Below are 14,789 nucleotides of genomic sequence, written 5' to 3'. Positions count from 1 at the left end.
GTAACCAATTAACAAGAAAAAGAAATCTCATGAGCACAACTCTCTATTATTAAATTGTGTTCCTTTGTGTATGGTGGTGGGGTGTCAATACATAATGCTATGCATTCTTTTCAAACTGTGAAGTTCTTTTATGAATTCAAAATGTCCCCTTGGCTGAAGCTCTCCACGAACAATACTTGGATTTCTGTGAGCGACCCTCTAAACATATGGCCACAGAATAATAAACAGATTCTTTACTATTTAACTCAATTGCACCCAACTCCAGACTTCTTAGAAAAAACTCTCTCAGTATCCACATCCCATGGTTAAAACACGGATCATCTTCCCACAACCTACACTTGGATCATAGAGCACAATTTCTCCAAAGAAAAGAGTTTATTTAAAAATGGAAAGTAACTTCATTTATATCGACCAGCCTGAATCTTTATAGGAATATCATTGTTTGAAAATGAAGTTACACACTGGAAATCACCAAGTGATGTGAGATATGTATATATATATATAAAATCAGGCTTAATAATGATATGCTATTTTTTTTTTAATGAGGCATACAATAAAGAAGCAACAATAAAATATTACTCTAAAGATTGTACTGAGATAACAGGTATGTCCCGACCTCATTTGTCCCTAAAACCTGGAAAACCATCACTGATAAACCAGCGTCCCCCAGGAAAACAGGGAGGCCTCGGTTTGTTCAGTGTTCTACAGAATCTTGCTCTTTCCTCTCTTTTTATTTACCAAGTCACCTAGGAGCCAGATAAGCTAATTTGTCTTCCATTTTTCTTCTAGAACTGACATGAAAACATCACAATGCATTTCATTTTAAACCTTCATGTTATTTCTCTGTTCAACTTGGTTCCAAAGTCCTGGGATATATTAATTTTGGGAATGGCTAAAATATGGCAGTAACATAAACCGTATCTGGCAATTCAAAAGAGATCAAAGTGGGGGATGTCTTCGTGATGACCAATGTCATCTTTAACAATCCCTTTTCAAACTGTCCAGGACACATTACTTATGTCTACACAGAGGTCTCCTGAGACAACTGCTAAGATGATATCACTAGTTAAAGTGGAGAGCTTAAGGCTCTTTAAATTAAAAATGACATTACCTCATCAGTTAAAACTGTGTGCCAGCTTTGTGTATACCAAGAAGAAAATAAAGCTGACGTTGATGGAACTAAGCATTCACATATGTGAATTATTGTATTAACCGCATTTCCTCAGCTGCATCTGATATTTCCAGTAATAATCGCTTGGCCTGCTAGCATCGCTGTCCCCTTTTCAAAACGATGGAAATACACAAAGGAATTGTGCATTTCTCAATACTTTGGGAGATGCTTTGCATGTTAAAAGAAGGAGGAGGAGAAATAGAAGTGGAGAAGGAAGAGGTGGATGAAGAATGCATTTTGTTCAAAATCCTAACTAGTCTTTTACATTCAACTGGGAGCAGCTGAAAAGAACACCATCGCTGTATTCATGAAAGCCTCAGAAGTTGGCATTTATGGACTAATTCCTTTTATCTCAACTGCTTCTTTGACAGGACAGGTCTGCATGTTTTGCCCCATGCTTTCATATAATTTAGCTGTGATTTGAACTGTTGGCTGTGTTTGGCCTGGCTACTGTGCATCTAGCGTTGCCATATAGGCTTTTCATTTGGATCCTGACATGGTCTGAATACTAAGTGGTCAAATTCAAGCGCATCCTGCCTTCCAATTACAAATAAGAGAGGTGGGTCAGGCATTTCTGAGGAAGGGAGGGCATTCCAGCCAGGAGGCCTTTCTCCCAGGTATTCCAGAACTCAAGCCAATGGAGTGCCAGTGAATTGCAACCGGGAAGGAAGTTAGTATTTTAATTCACATATCCTCCAATAGTAAACACTAGGCTCTCCTCTTGGCAAGAGCGAGAGCTATTCTTAAAAGGGGGAGAGGGATTAGAATCCCTTCCCAGCAAAAGATAAGTCATTGCATCTTTAAGTGCCAATTTTAGAAGATTGAATTATTCAGGGGATGCAAGAGCTTACATTTGTAAACTGGAATTCTGGTATCACTTTAGCACTTCCTTTCAAAGGCTCATCCATCAGGATCCCAAAGAGTACCACAAATAGCAAGCAGTTCTTGTAAACATTCAGGAGGGTGTACGTGCCCAAGTTGAAAAGGGTAGCCACGCCAAAGAAGTTAAGACAGCAGCTTGTGACTCCCCCTGGAGTTGATACCAGTTCCACTCCATAAGTTTCTCACTGGCAAACCTGGTGCCAGGAATGCAGCTGGTGTGCCAACATCCCTCTCCAGAGACACAATGTGTCACCACAGCAACGCTCCCAGCCTGCCTTGGCCTGAGGCCCAGGATACTGAGTTTGCAAATTTTGGTCCCTCAGCCGGCTGCACATTGCTCTGTGACTGCTGCCAGTGTGGCAGACACTACATTTCTAGGAATGTCACGAGTCCCCTAGCAGCGACGCCACAGCCGTGCAAAGGTGAGAATGCAGACACTTGTTTGACTCTCGTTCTGAACCACGTGCTCCAGCTGTTAGAGGAGAAGCGGGAATTGTGTCCCAGGAAGCGATTTCATGGAAGCTAGAGGGGGGGTCAGAAAGGTGACTCCTCGGTTGGGAGCCCTGTGGCTTGAAAGCCACCACCCTGCTCTGTAAAGAGGATGTTTCAGGTGACAAGGAGATGTCTGAATCCAAAGAGTAGCACCCTTCTATGCAGCCTGGAACCAGGGCTGCTTCCTTTTCCTTGCTCACAGCACAAATACAGGTTCCAGTTAAGGAACCATCAGGAGGCATCAATCGCTAGAGAAGGACATCCTGTTTGGTGAAGAGCAGGAATGGGGAGGGCAAGGGACATCCTCAGCAAGATGGATTGGCACAGAAGCCCCAAAGATAGACTCAAACATGCTGCAATTGTAAGGATAATGCAGGACAGGCAGTGTCTTGTTCTGTTGTACCTAAGGTCACTGTAAGTAACTGGCAACTCGTGGGCAGCTAACAACAACAACAATGCAAAGATGGCTACCTAAGCCTTTTGCAATTAAAAGGCATTCTCCAACCATTTCAATTTTAGCTTGTGAAGGAACCCTGGTAGCACAGTGGTTAAGTGCTCGGCTGCTAGCCAAAAGGTCTGTGGTTTGAACCAACTAGCAGCACCTTGGGAGAAAGATGTGGCAGTCTGCTTCTGTAAAGATTTACAGCCTCAGAAACCCTATGGGGCAGTTCTACTCTGTCCTGTAAGATCGCTATGAGTTGGAATCAAAGCGACAGCAATTAACAGGTTTGTGTGGGTCTTTTCACTTGTGTCCCTGGCTTTAGAACCCAAGCTCTTTAAGCTAGATGGCCATATCTTTTAATACCACAATATGTCTTGCTAATGTATTCCTCCACTCTCAGTCTACATAAGGTATACGTGGGTGGTGAAGCCATTTTGAATCTGAATAGTAATCATGAGTTAGGTTTCCCATAAGAGTGATAAAAGAATAAAGGCTTCTTCTAAAAATTCTTGAAAGGATTATCCAGTTTTTTTTTTTTTCCCTTTTGGAAAGTTTGAATTATGGGTTTAGGAAAATGGCCAAGTAGGGGAAAAAGTGATGGGAAAATGAGCAATGTATTCAGTCACTCCAGGGAGGTTTCAGCTGCCTTATAGGTGACCGTGCTGAATAGACAGATGGCATACTCTACTTAAGTCGGGTTTTCTCTTATGAGTGCAGATGACCCCTGACTCTGTATGGTGGAACCCATTAATGGGAGGGAAGTTAATTCTCTGCAGGGTGTTGTCTGATACAGTGAGCTACTGCGCCAGCCCCTCAAGGCTCTGGACGTTCTCGCATTATTAGGAAGAGGGATTCTAGGAGGTAGTGTCTTTTTAATCTCCTTCCAAGAGGATCTACCCCCACGTGCATAAATGCATTAATAACGGAGAAATTTGATACCTGACGTCGTAAACTAGAGTGAGAAATTACATTGGCTAGCATAATTTTCATCTGTAGAAATGCGTTTACTTGGCTCTTTGGTTTACTTTGCACAAGGCATTAATCGCTATCCCAACTGAGCAACCTGCAAACGATCACTCTGCTGCTGTCCAAGGAGTACCTTGCAATCCCCCACGAGAGAAGAGTTTTTTTTTTTTTTTGTCCAGTGTATTAGAGAGAGGAATTGGAAATAAAAACATACAATGATGGAGCTAGGAGGGGCCAAATTTGTCTGCATTTGCGATTCTGAGAGATTTACATGAGATTTACCCCCAAACAGTTCTGGCCTGTTATAATATTCTAACTACGATGTATGAAAACCCTTCCAATGTTCATAGCCTCTTATTTAGTAATTGCATTTTATGGATCTAGGAAGGAGCCCTGGTGGTGCAGTGGCTAAGCATTCATCTGCTATCCAAAAGGTTGGCAGTTCGAATCCACCAGCTGCTCCTTGGAAACCCTGTGGGGCAGTTCTGCTCTGTCCTATAGAGCTGCTATGAGTCAGAATCAACTCGACAGTAATGGGTTTGGTTTGGTTTGGTTATTCTAAGGAAATAATCTGGAATAAAGTCAAATACCTATGGTCTGAAGCCCTAGTTGTATTAATGGAGAGAAGAAAAACAGAAATAGGGAAGGAAATAAGAAGGAATGATGAAGGAGATTAGGTACCTTCATATCACGGAATATTATTCAGCCATGAAATATGTTCAACAAAAGTTTTGTTTATAACACAGAAAAGGCTTATGATATAACAAGTGAAAATTCAGGACATAACCTCCATATATAATATACTCTTAAATCATATCATAGGCAGAAAAAGAGCTGGAAGGAAATACACCAAGCTGTTAACAGTAGTTATCTCTGGAGAGTGAGGTTATGTTCCTTAATCATGTCCACATTTTTCAAAATTTTCACAGTGTACAAGAGTTCCTTTACAATCATGTAAATGTTGTTTTGAAAAGCATTAACTAATCCGTATATAAAGTAGCAAATCAATACCTGCTTGCCTAGCTCACAATTTTATATTTCTTGGTCAGAAAGCACTATCTTTTATAGTGTTTTATTTGGAAGTAAATCAAAGGCTTTGCTTTTTTTTAAAACCAGTGGATCAATGAGACTCTGTGTGAATTTTTTTTTTTTTTTTTTTAGTATCACAAAGTTAAACTGAATTAGATTTAGTCTCATACTTTCTGAAAGGCTGGCAATAATACTTTACATTTGTATAGTAATTTCCGTATGACAAAACGCACTCACATGTATCATCTAGTTTAGTCTTTACAGTGATCCTAGAAAGGCAGATAGCACGTGTTATAATCAAGAGGAAGCTAGGGAAGCATTGCTGGGTAAGACACACACACACACACTGTCTTAGGCTGGGTTCTCTAGAGAAGCGAAACCAATAATGCATATAAATGTATAAAGAGAGATTAAGGAAACTGCTCACGCGATTGGAGGGGTTGGAACATCCCAAGTCCTTGGGTCAGGATACAGTCCTTTCCTGATTCACGGAGCTGCAGAAGCTGGTGAACCCAAGGTGAGCAGGTTGGAGATCAGGGATCCTGCTCACAGGTTGTGACAGTCAAGGACTCCCCAAGGTCGGCAGGCAAGACCACAAGGTCTCTCCTGAATCACTTAGCTGTAGGGACTGGCAAACCCAAGAGAGGCAGGTCAGGGAGCAGGACTCTTGCTTACAGGCTGTGAAGATCTGCGAATCCCAAGATGGACAGGTAAGCTCCTAGCTCAAGTCCCAAGAACCAGAGGTCAGACAAGAGATAGCTGATGGATCCAAAATAAGCCAACAACCTTTGCAAGGTGAGCAGGAAGGAAGTAGGTGGGCGGAAGGCAGAGAGATGAAGGCCGAGGGGTCAATGAGTTGCCACAGGCACCACCCACGCTGGTACCACTCAGCAGATTCCATCATGGGGGTGATCACATATGAAATTTATATAGGAATGTGATCACAACACTATACAATTGCCAAAACACTGAGCATCATGTCCCAGCCAAGTTGACACACAATCTTAACCATCACATATGTGCACACACACACACACACATGCACATGTATGAAGGAATTTGCAACCTCTTAACACTGCCTACTTTTGTGTATAACTTGCTTCCAATATCTGCCCTCGTTACTCCCTTTAGCATTTTGGAGGGGTTTGGCCATGGATATGGTCTTATTGTTTTAGAATTAGCCATTAGCTACGGGTAATGCACTTTTCCTATTGGTTATTGTTGATAGGAAATTGTCACATCAACAAATACTTAACTGACTTAACTGTGCTTTTCAAACCAACAAACAAAAACCAGTTGCCATTGAGTTGACTTTGACTCATGGTGACCCCATGTGTGTTAGGGTAGAACTGTGCTCCACAGGGTTTTCAGTGGCTGATTTTTCAGAAGCAGATTGCACATCTTTCTTCCAAGGCACATCTGGGTGGACTTGAACCTCCAACCTTTCGGTTAGCAGCCAAGGGGGTGAGCCATTTGCACTACTTCTGACAGGTATATAAACAAACATCTTGGTGTGTGCAACTACATATGCACATGCATGTGTGTGTATGTGTGTGAGAGAGAAGGCTCTTGGGTTCAAGGGGGTCATGTGAGTTATAAATTTCGGTGACATTAACAGTGTCCCATTGAATGGACTCTCTGCCAGAGCTGGGCTAGTGCTCCTGCTCAGTCTGGGTGTTCAGGGACTACATGATAAACCTAAGCCCACCCTCGCAATAGGGAGGAGACAATAGTGGGTGCTGGAGTGGTGCTAATGGTGGCTGCAATTTTGCTTTCTCCTCAGTGTTAGCACCCTGGGCCTGGACATAGGCACCCCCAGTAAAGGCTGGGGCAGGGCAGAGCCTGGGTCATGCAGGCCCACCCCCTCCCCACCAGGAGTAAGTGGGAAGGACAGGGCTCCTTGACCGCTACCAGGGCTTAAGCCAGCCTGGTGCACTCCTCCAAGATAGAGTTGTCAACACCCCAGATTCAGAGCAGGGTAGAGGGCCTGAGCTTGAAGGTACTGCCAGAGAATGCCAAAGACTTTTACAATAGAAGAACAGTGTGGCTGGGGGTATGACCTCCCTGTTGTTCTCCCAACTCCTGGCCTGTGTTCAAATGCTACCTTTCTAAGAAAGCCATTCTAAAACTGTACAAAATCATATAATCTGTGCTATTTTTATTGATAGAATATTGCTTTGTTTATTATATTGCCACATTTCTTTTGAAAGTTTGTTTCCAAATTGATAAAGTAAATTTTTCCTTCATTGAAATGAAGTCGAATAGTTTTCCTATATACATGTCTTTCCTACATATACGTGTGTGTGTATATTTTTTCCCCTATATACAAATGTTGTTGTTAGGTGCCATCAAGTTGGTTCCGATTCATAGTGGCCATATGTAAAATGGAACGAAACACTGCCCGGTCCTGTGCCATCCTCACAATCATTGTTATGCTTGAGCTCATTGTTGCTGCCACGGTGTCAATCCATCTCATTAAGGGTCTTCCTCTTTTTCGCTGACCTTCCACTTTACCAAGCATGATGTCCTTCTCCAGGGATCACTCCTGATAACATGTTCAAAGTATGTGAGATGAAGTCTCACCATCCTTGTTTTTAAGGAGCATTCTGGCTGTACCTCTTCCAAGACAGATTTGTTTGTTCTTTTGGCAGTCCATGGTATATTTAATATTCTTCACCAACACCATAATTCAAAGGTGTCGATTCTCCTTCAGCCTTCCTTATTCAGTGTCCAGCTTTTTATGCATATAAAGCGATTGAAAACACCATGGCTTGGGTCAGGCACACCTTAGTCTTCAAGATGACATCTTTGCTTTTCAACACTTTAAAGTGGTCTTTTACAGCAGATTTGCCCGATACAATGAGTCTTTCGATTTCTTGACTGCTGCTTCCATGGCTGTTGATTGTGGATTCAAGTAAAATGAAATCCTTGACAACTTCAATCTTTTCTCCGTTTATCATGATGTTGCTCATTGGTCCAGCTGTGAGGATTTTTGCTGTCTTTGTTTCAAGGTGTAATCCATACTGAAGGATGTGGCCTTTGATCTTTATAAGTAAGTGCTTCAAGTCCTCTTCACTTTCAGCAAGCAAGGTAGTGTCATCTGCATAACAGGTTGTTAATGAATCTTCTTCCAATCCTTATGCCCGTTCTTCTTCATATAGTCCAGTTTCTCGGATTATTTACTCTATGTAAAGATCGAATAAGTGTGGTGAAAGGATAAAACCCTGACACACACCTTTCCTGACTTTAAACCATGCAGTATCGCCTTGTTCTGTTCAAACGACTGCCTCTTGGTCTAAGTACAGTTTCCTCATGAGCACAATTAAGTGTTCTGGAATTCCCATTCCTCTCAATGTTATCTATAATTTGTTAGGATCCACTCAGTTGAATGCCTTATCATAGTCAATAAAACACAGGTAAACATCTTTCTGGTATTCTCTGCTTTCAGCCAGGATCCATCTGACATCAGCAATGATATCCCTGATTCCACATCCTCTTCTGAATCCAGCTTGAGTTTCTGGCAGGTCCCTGTGGATGTACTGCTGCAATCACTTCTGAATGAGCTTCAGCAAAATTTTACTTGGGTGTGATATTAATGATATTGTTCAATAATTTCTGGATTTTGTTGGATCACTTTTCTTTGGAATAGGCATAAATATGGATCTCTTCCTGTCAGTTGGCCAGGTAGCTCTCTTCCAAATTTCTTGGCATAGATGAATGAGCACTTCCAGCACTGCATCCGTTTGTTGAAACATCTCAATATACACATGAGGTAGGTATAAACATGGGGTAGTAATACACTATTAGTTTCCTATTTAAAAAAAAAAAAAAACCTGTTGCCATCAAGTCAATTCTGACTCATAGCGACCCTATAGGACAGAGTAGAACTACCGTATAGAGTTTCCAAGGAGCGCCTCGTGGATTTGAACTGCTGACGTTTTGGTTAGCAAATGTAGCTCTTAACCACTACGCCACGTTTCCAGTTTCCTGTTTTGGTGTAACAAATTACCACAAACTTACTCTGTGTATTATAAGCAGAATTACAGGACATTTTAGCCTTGGATCTGGGTCTCATTTTCATGTATGACACTCTCTAAAACTCAGTTTTCCTTACCTGTTCTAACTTCTGATCCATAGCATTCCTAGTTCTACACTTATAATGTGTTTATGTGTGTTTGCACCAAGTAATATGCTGTTGACATTATCAGCACGTAAGACAACGTTATCTCTGCTAGGGGAGCTACCTGTGACATACTGGTGACTCCATTCATTATTTTAGGAACATTTCCATTTCCCCATTATTGAGTTCCTTCACTGGTCTTATCACCCAAACTCAGTTTCCATCAAAGAGTAGACTCAGGGCCCGATGTTTTACCACCTGCAGGATGAGAACAAGTTTCACAGTGTGGGGGTTACCCCCTTGGCTGGGCCACAAGCAGCACAGCTGGGAAGAGCATGGTGCTGTAGGGATCAGGGCAACTGTGCTCAGGGGGCTGCTGGGTATATTTAGACCAAACCATCTCTCCTGCAACAGACTCCACTGACTGTAAGTGGGACCCCAACACCTAACCTCTCCTAGAGCCAAAAAAAAAATGTTTTGCAAAAAAAAAGTCTTTTGTTATATCATTGTCCTCCTCAAAGACCCACATGGTGCTACACTTGTATTTGTCCACACGCTTCCAGGTAATTCCCCTCCAGGAAATCCTAACACCTTTCCCATGATGTGTGTCCTTCTGACTAGTGCTGTCAAGGTTCCCATATATATCATACTCAGATGACCAATTCTCAAATAATCAGTGTACAGCAAAACTCACAGAACTAATCTCATCCACTAAACAATCTTTAAGCTTTCGTAGTGCCTCAGTGTCATAATAATGAAGATCAATAATTTTATTGCAGTTGTAGGAAAATGATGATTAATAGCTTCGATAACAAGTCAGGTATGAGAGAATTAGAGAGTTTACAGTCCCAGGAAATAAGGCATTACAGAAATGAAGAAATCTAGTAAAGAAGAAGAAGCTTTTACTGGAATAAAATTAAAAGAGCTACGGAATGGCTTTCATTATAGCAATACCAAAGGTAATGACTGATTGCGTTAGGGAATTTGAGGGCTGCAATGGGTCATGCCTGGTCAGGACCAACTAAGAAGGAGAGAAATTGAGAAAATAAACTTGGGGTAGGTAATACACTGTTAGTTTCCTATTGCTGCGTAACAAATTACCACAAACTTATTGGCTTGAAATGGCACAAATGTATCATCTCACAGGTCTATAGATCAGAAGTCAGGCATGGCATGGCAGGGTATCAAAAGGCCAAAATCAAAGTGTCAGCTCAGCTGCCTTCTCATCTTGAGCTTGGAATCCTCATTGAAACTCATGGTTGTGGAAGAATTCAGCTTCTTGCAGTCATAGGACTGCAGTTCCTGTTTCCTTGTCAGCTGGGGGCTGCTTTCAGATCCTAGAGGCCACCTCCATTCTTTGCCACATGGCCCCCTCTGTCTTCAAAGCCAGCAACTGTGAATCTCCTCACACTGAACTATCTTCACACTTCAAATCTATTCAGGACAAGCTTATTCTCTTTTAAGGCTCACCTGATCAGTCAGGGTCACCCAGAATCAGCTCCTTTTCTTGACGCCAACTGATTTGGTTGTTGTTAGGTGCCATCTAGTCGGTTCTGACTCATAGCAACCCTATGTACAACAGAATGAAACACTGCTCGATCCTCTGCCATCCTCACAATCGTTGTTATGATTGAGTCCATTGTTGCAGCCACTGTGTCAATCCATCTCGTTGAGGGTCTTCCTCTTTTTTGCCGACCCTCCACTTTACCAAGTATGATGTCCTTCTCCAGGGACTGATCCTTCCTGATAACATGTCCAAAGTATGTGAGACTTAGTCTCACCATCTTTGCTTCTAAGGAGCATTATGGTTGAACTTCTTCCAAGACAGATTTGTTCATTCTTTTGGCAGTCCATGGTATATTCAATATTCTTCGCCAGCACAATTCAAAGGCGTCAACTCTACTTTGGTCTTCCTTATTCACTGTCCAACTCTTGCATGCTTAGGAGGCGATTGAAAACATCATGGTTTGGGTCAGATGTACCTTAGTCTTCAGGGTGACATCTTTGCTTTTTAATACTTTAAAGAGGTCTTTTGCAGCAAATTTGCCCAACGCAATGCGTCTTTTGATTTCTTGACTGTTGCTTCCATGGGTGTTGATTATGGATCCAAGTTAAATGAAATCCTTTTCTCCATTTGTCATGATGTTGCTTACTGGTCAAGTTGTGAGGATTTTGTTTTCTTTATGTTGAGGTGTAATCCATACTGAAGGCTGTGGTCTTTGATCTTCATCAGTAACAGCTTCAAGTTCCCTTCACTCTCAGCAAGCAAGATTGTGTCATCTGCATAATGCAGGTTGTTAAAGAGTCTTCCTCCAACCCTGGTGCCCCATTCTTCTTCATATAGTCCAGCTTCTCAGATTATTTGCTCAGCATACTAATTGAATAAGTATGGTGAAAGGATACAGCCCTGACACACACCTTTCCTGACTTTAAACCATGTAGTATCCTCTCGTTCTGTTGGAACAACTGCCCCTTGATCTAGGTACATGGCTCCTCATGAGCACAATTAAGTGTTCTGGAATTTCATTCTTCACAATGTTATCCATAATTTGTTGTGATCCATACAGTCGAATGCCTTTCAGAGTCAATAAAACACAGGTAAACATCTGATTTGATACCTTCATTACATCTTCAAAATCCCTTGATAGCAGCACCAAATTAGTGTTTGACTGAATAACTGTGAAAGAGTATGTATATACCAGTTGCTGGGGATTTTGGGGGTGTTTTGCAATTCTGCCTACCACATAGATCAAGCTCTGATGGAACAGATGGGGCTGGGTTTTGGATAAGGTACTGAAAGCAGGAGGGATTATCCACTTGCATCACTGGATAGAATAAAGAGTAGTAGGATCCAGGGCAAGACGAGGGTTAGGACTGGGAACTGAACCAATACTGGCTGCAAGCTTGGGAGCCTCAGCCCACGGGTGCTGCTGTGCACAGTGAAAAGGAAGACAGGTCCTTGAGTGAACCCACTCTCCTGATAAAGCCAAAACCAGAAATCCCAAGATTGTTCAACACACATGTCTAGAGACAAGAAAGTGATAATGGCTTAATTCAACAATAAAATATGAAAGAAATGAAGATCTGAGGCAAAATAATAGTCAAAGTAGGTAATTTTAATGGAAAATATTTGTAGTGTAAAATTTTCATTTCTGAGGAATTTCTCTTCATAACTAAGATTTATTGCCATGGAAGACAAAAAAAAAAAAAATGTGGGAAAATATTTCTATGATTTAACCCAGATTAAGAAACCCAGAGAGTTTTTTTTCTTTTTTTGGTGGGACCAAGATGGCTGACTAGGCAGAAGCTTCTGCTGAACCCTCTTGCAACAAAGACTCGAAAAAACAAGTGAATCAATTACATACATGACAGTATACAAACCTTGACCATCAAACACAGAACTAAGAAATCGACCTGAGTGACAGGGGAGCGAGAGACCATGGGCTGAAGCAGCAACCAGTTCCGGAGCCCGGCGTGCCGCGCTGCAGCCCTGAGCCCTCGGTGTGGGGCTTTGGTGCCAGAATGGTGGGGCTGATCGTGGTTTCCTGAGACAAGGCAAGCACAAGATGCAGCCCTAACCCCCTAGGGCAATATCAGCAGGGACCCAGCCAGTGCACGCAGGCTACACACCGACCTGGCTGACAGGGGAAGGAGAGACCTCATGGAAGCAGCGACTGGTTCCGGAGCCTGGTGCGCAGCGACCCAGCCCTGATCCCTTGGTGCTGGGCTTTGGAGCAAGTGCAGCAGGGTTGATAGTGGCTTCCTGAGACAAGGCAAGCAGGGGATACAGCCTTAACCCCCAGGGGCAACCAGCACAGGGACCCAGCCAGCGCACACAGGCTACAAACCAACCTGAGTGACGGAAGCGAGAGATCATGCAGAAGCAGCCTCCCAGTCCTAATCCCTTGGTATTGGGCTTTGGAGCGAGTGTGGTGGGGCTGATGGTGGCTTCCTGAGACAAAGCAAGCAGGAGCAGCCCTATCCCCCTGAGGTAATCTCGGTGGGGACTCAGCCAGCACACACAGGCTACATGCCCCTTTGGAATCTCAGATAAAACACCCTTCTCGACACAAGATAAGTGGTTTTGTCTATTTTACCACACTACTCTTGCTTATCTATCTGATCCCTCCCCTCCCTGCCCCAGCCAGCTTCATTAACATTTGAATTCCCTGGGCCAGAGATAGAAGTGCCCTGCTTTTTTCCAGCCCATTCTCCTGCCCTGGGAAAAGCACCAAATTAACAATCAGGGGAAAAATCCTTTCTTGACTTCCCTAAACTGGAAGATCAGAGAAGAAGCATCTCCAATCCAGGCATAAGAGATTCACAGACTTTGGCCTTCACCCCTACATGTAACCAGGTGGCTATTATAATGCAAAGGCAATTCTGTTAGAGGTCTGACTGTAATTGTTTCAGCTGAGAGGTGGAGAGGTAGGTTCTGGAGGTCTGATATTGCTCTACCTATTAAACAAAGCTCTCGCCTACCCACAGCAAGGACCTGAGGGCGAAGGCTCCATCCACACCACCTAGCCACGGGTGAAAGGGGTCTGAGGATAGTGGCGCCTACTAGTCTTTACAGGTACAAGCATTGGGTCCTAAGGTACAGCTGCAGAGCTCACCCACCAGAGCACTCTAGAGAACAGAGACGCTCCTGCCTCACTGGCACTTGGGGGAAGGCCATCAGCACCCTGCCCTCCTCGGAGTGTGACCCCCTGCCGCTACCAGAAACCAGTGCATATGACCATCATCACTACTCCTCTGAGATAGTAGGTGAGAGCCTACACCACACACTAGGTGACCGAACATCAGGACACTTGAGCTGATTCTATTCAAGAATAGTGAATGGATTCATAGGCTCATTTACCTGGTAACAGCTCTAACCATCTGGTAACAGGACATAAGTGATTCAAAGGCTCCAACAATCAAGTTAGCGCACTCTAGTAGCCCATCTGGGTGTACAGAAACAAAACAAAACAAGAAGATAAGACTCAGTGAGCAAATATAAAATAAATCATTACAATAACTTATAGATGGCCCGGAGACAGCAGCTGATATCAAATCACATAAAGAAGCAGACCATGATTGCTTCTACAAACCCCCAAATCAAAGAATCAAAATCTTTCCCAAATGAAGAAACATTCCTGGAATTCCCAGCTGTAGAATATAACAAACTAATAGAGTGCTTCAAGACATCAGGGATGACCTCAGAAATGAAATAAGGCAATGTACAGAAAAAGCCAAGGAACACACAGATAAAGCAGTGGAAGAAATAAAAAAGATTATTCAAGAACACAGTGAAAAATTCAATAAGCTTCAAGAATCCATAGAGAGAGAGCATTCAGAAATTCAAATGATTAACAATAAAATTACAGAATTAGACAACTCAATAAGAAGTCAGAGGAGCAGAATCGAGCAATTGGAATGCAGAATTGGGGAGGTGGAGAGTAAGGCAATTGACATCAATATATTTGAAGAAAAATCAGTTAAAAGAATTTTAAAAAATGAAGAAAACCTAAGAATCCTGTGGAACTCTATCAAGAAGAATAACCTGCATATGATTGGAATTCTAGAACAGGGAGGGATAACAGAAAATACAGAGAAAATATTTGAAGATCTATTGGCAGAAAACTTCCCTGGCATTGTGAAAGATGAAAGGATATCTATCCAAGATGCTCACTGAACTCCATACA

General features: G+C 42.6%; 1 protein-coding gene across 14 annotated transcripts in view; it reads right to left on the bottom strand.

The window, feature by feature from the left end:
- NRP1 (neuropilin 1) overlaps positions 1-14,789 on the bottom strand; it is a 188,466-nt gene that overhangs the window by 115,038 nt on the left and 58,639 nt on the right. The gene's annotated exons all lie outside the window — the stretch shown is intronic.

This window comes from Loxodonta africana, chromosome 4 (assembly GCF_030014295.1).
Source record: "Loxodonta africana isolate mLoxAfr1 chromosome 4, mLoxAfr1.hap2, whole genome shotgun sequence".
Taxonomy (NCBI): Eukaryota; Metazoa; Chordata; class Mammalia; order Proboscidea; family Elephantidae; genus Loxodonta; species Loxodonta africana.
This window is presented reverse-complemented; position numbering and strand designations above follow the sequence as displayed.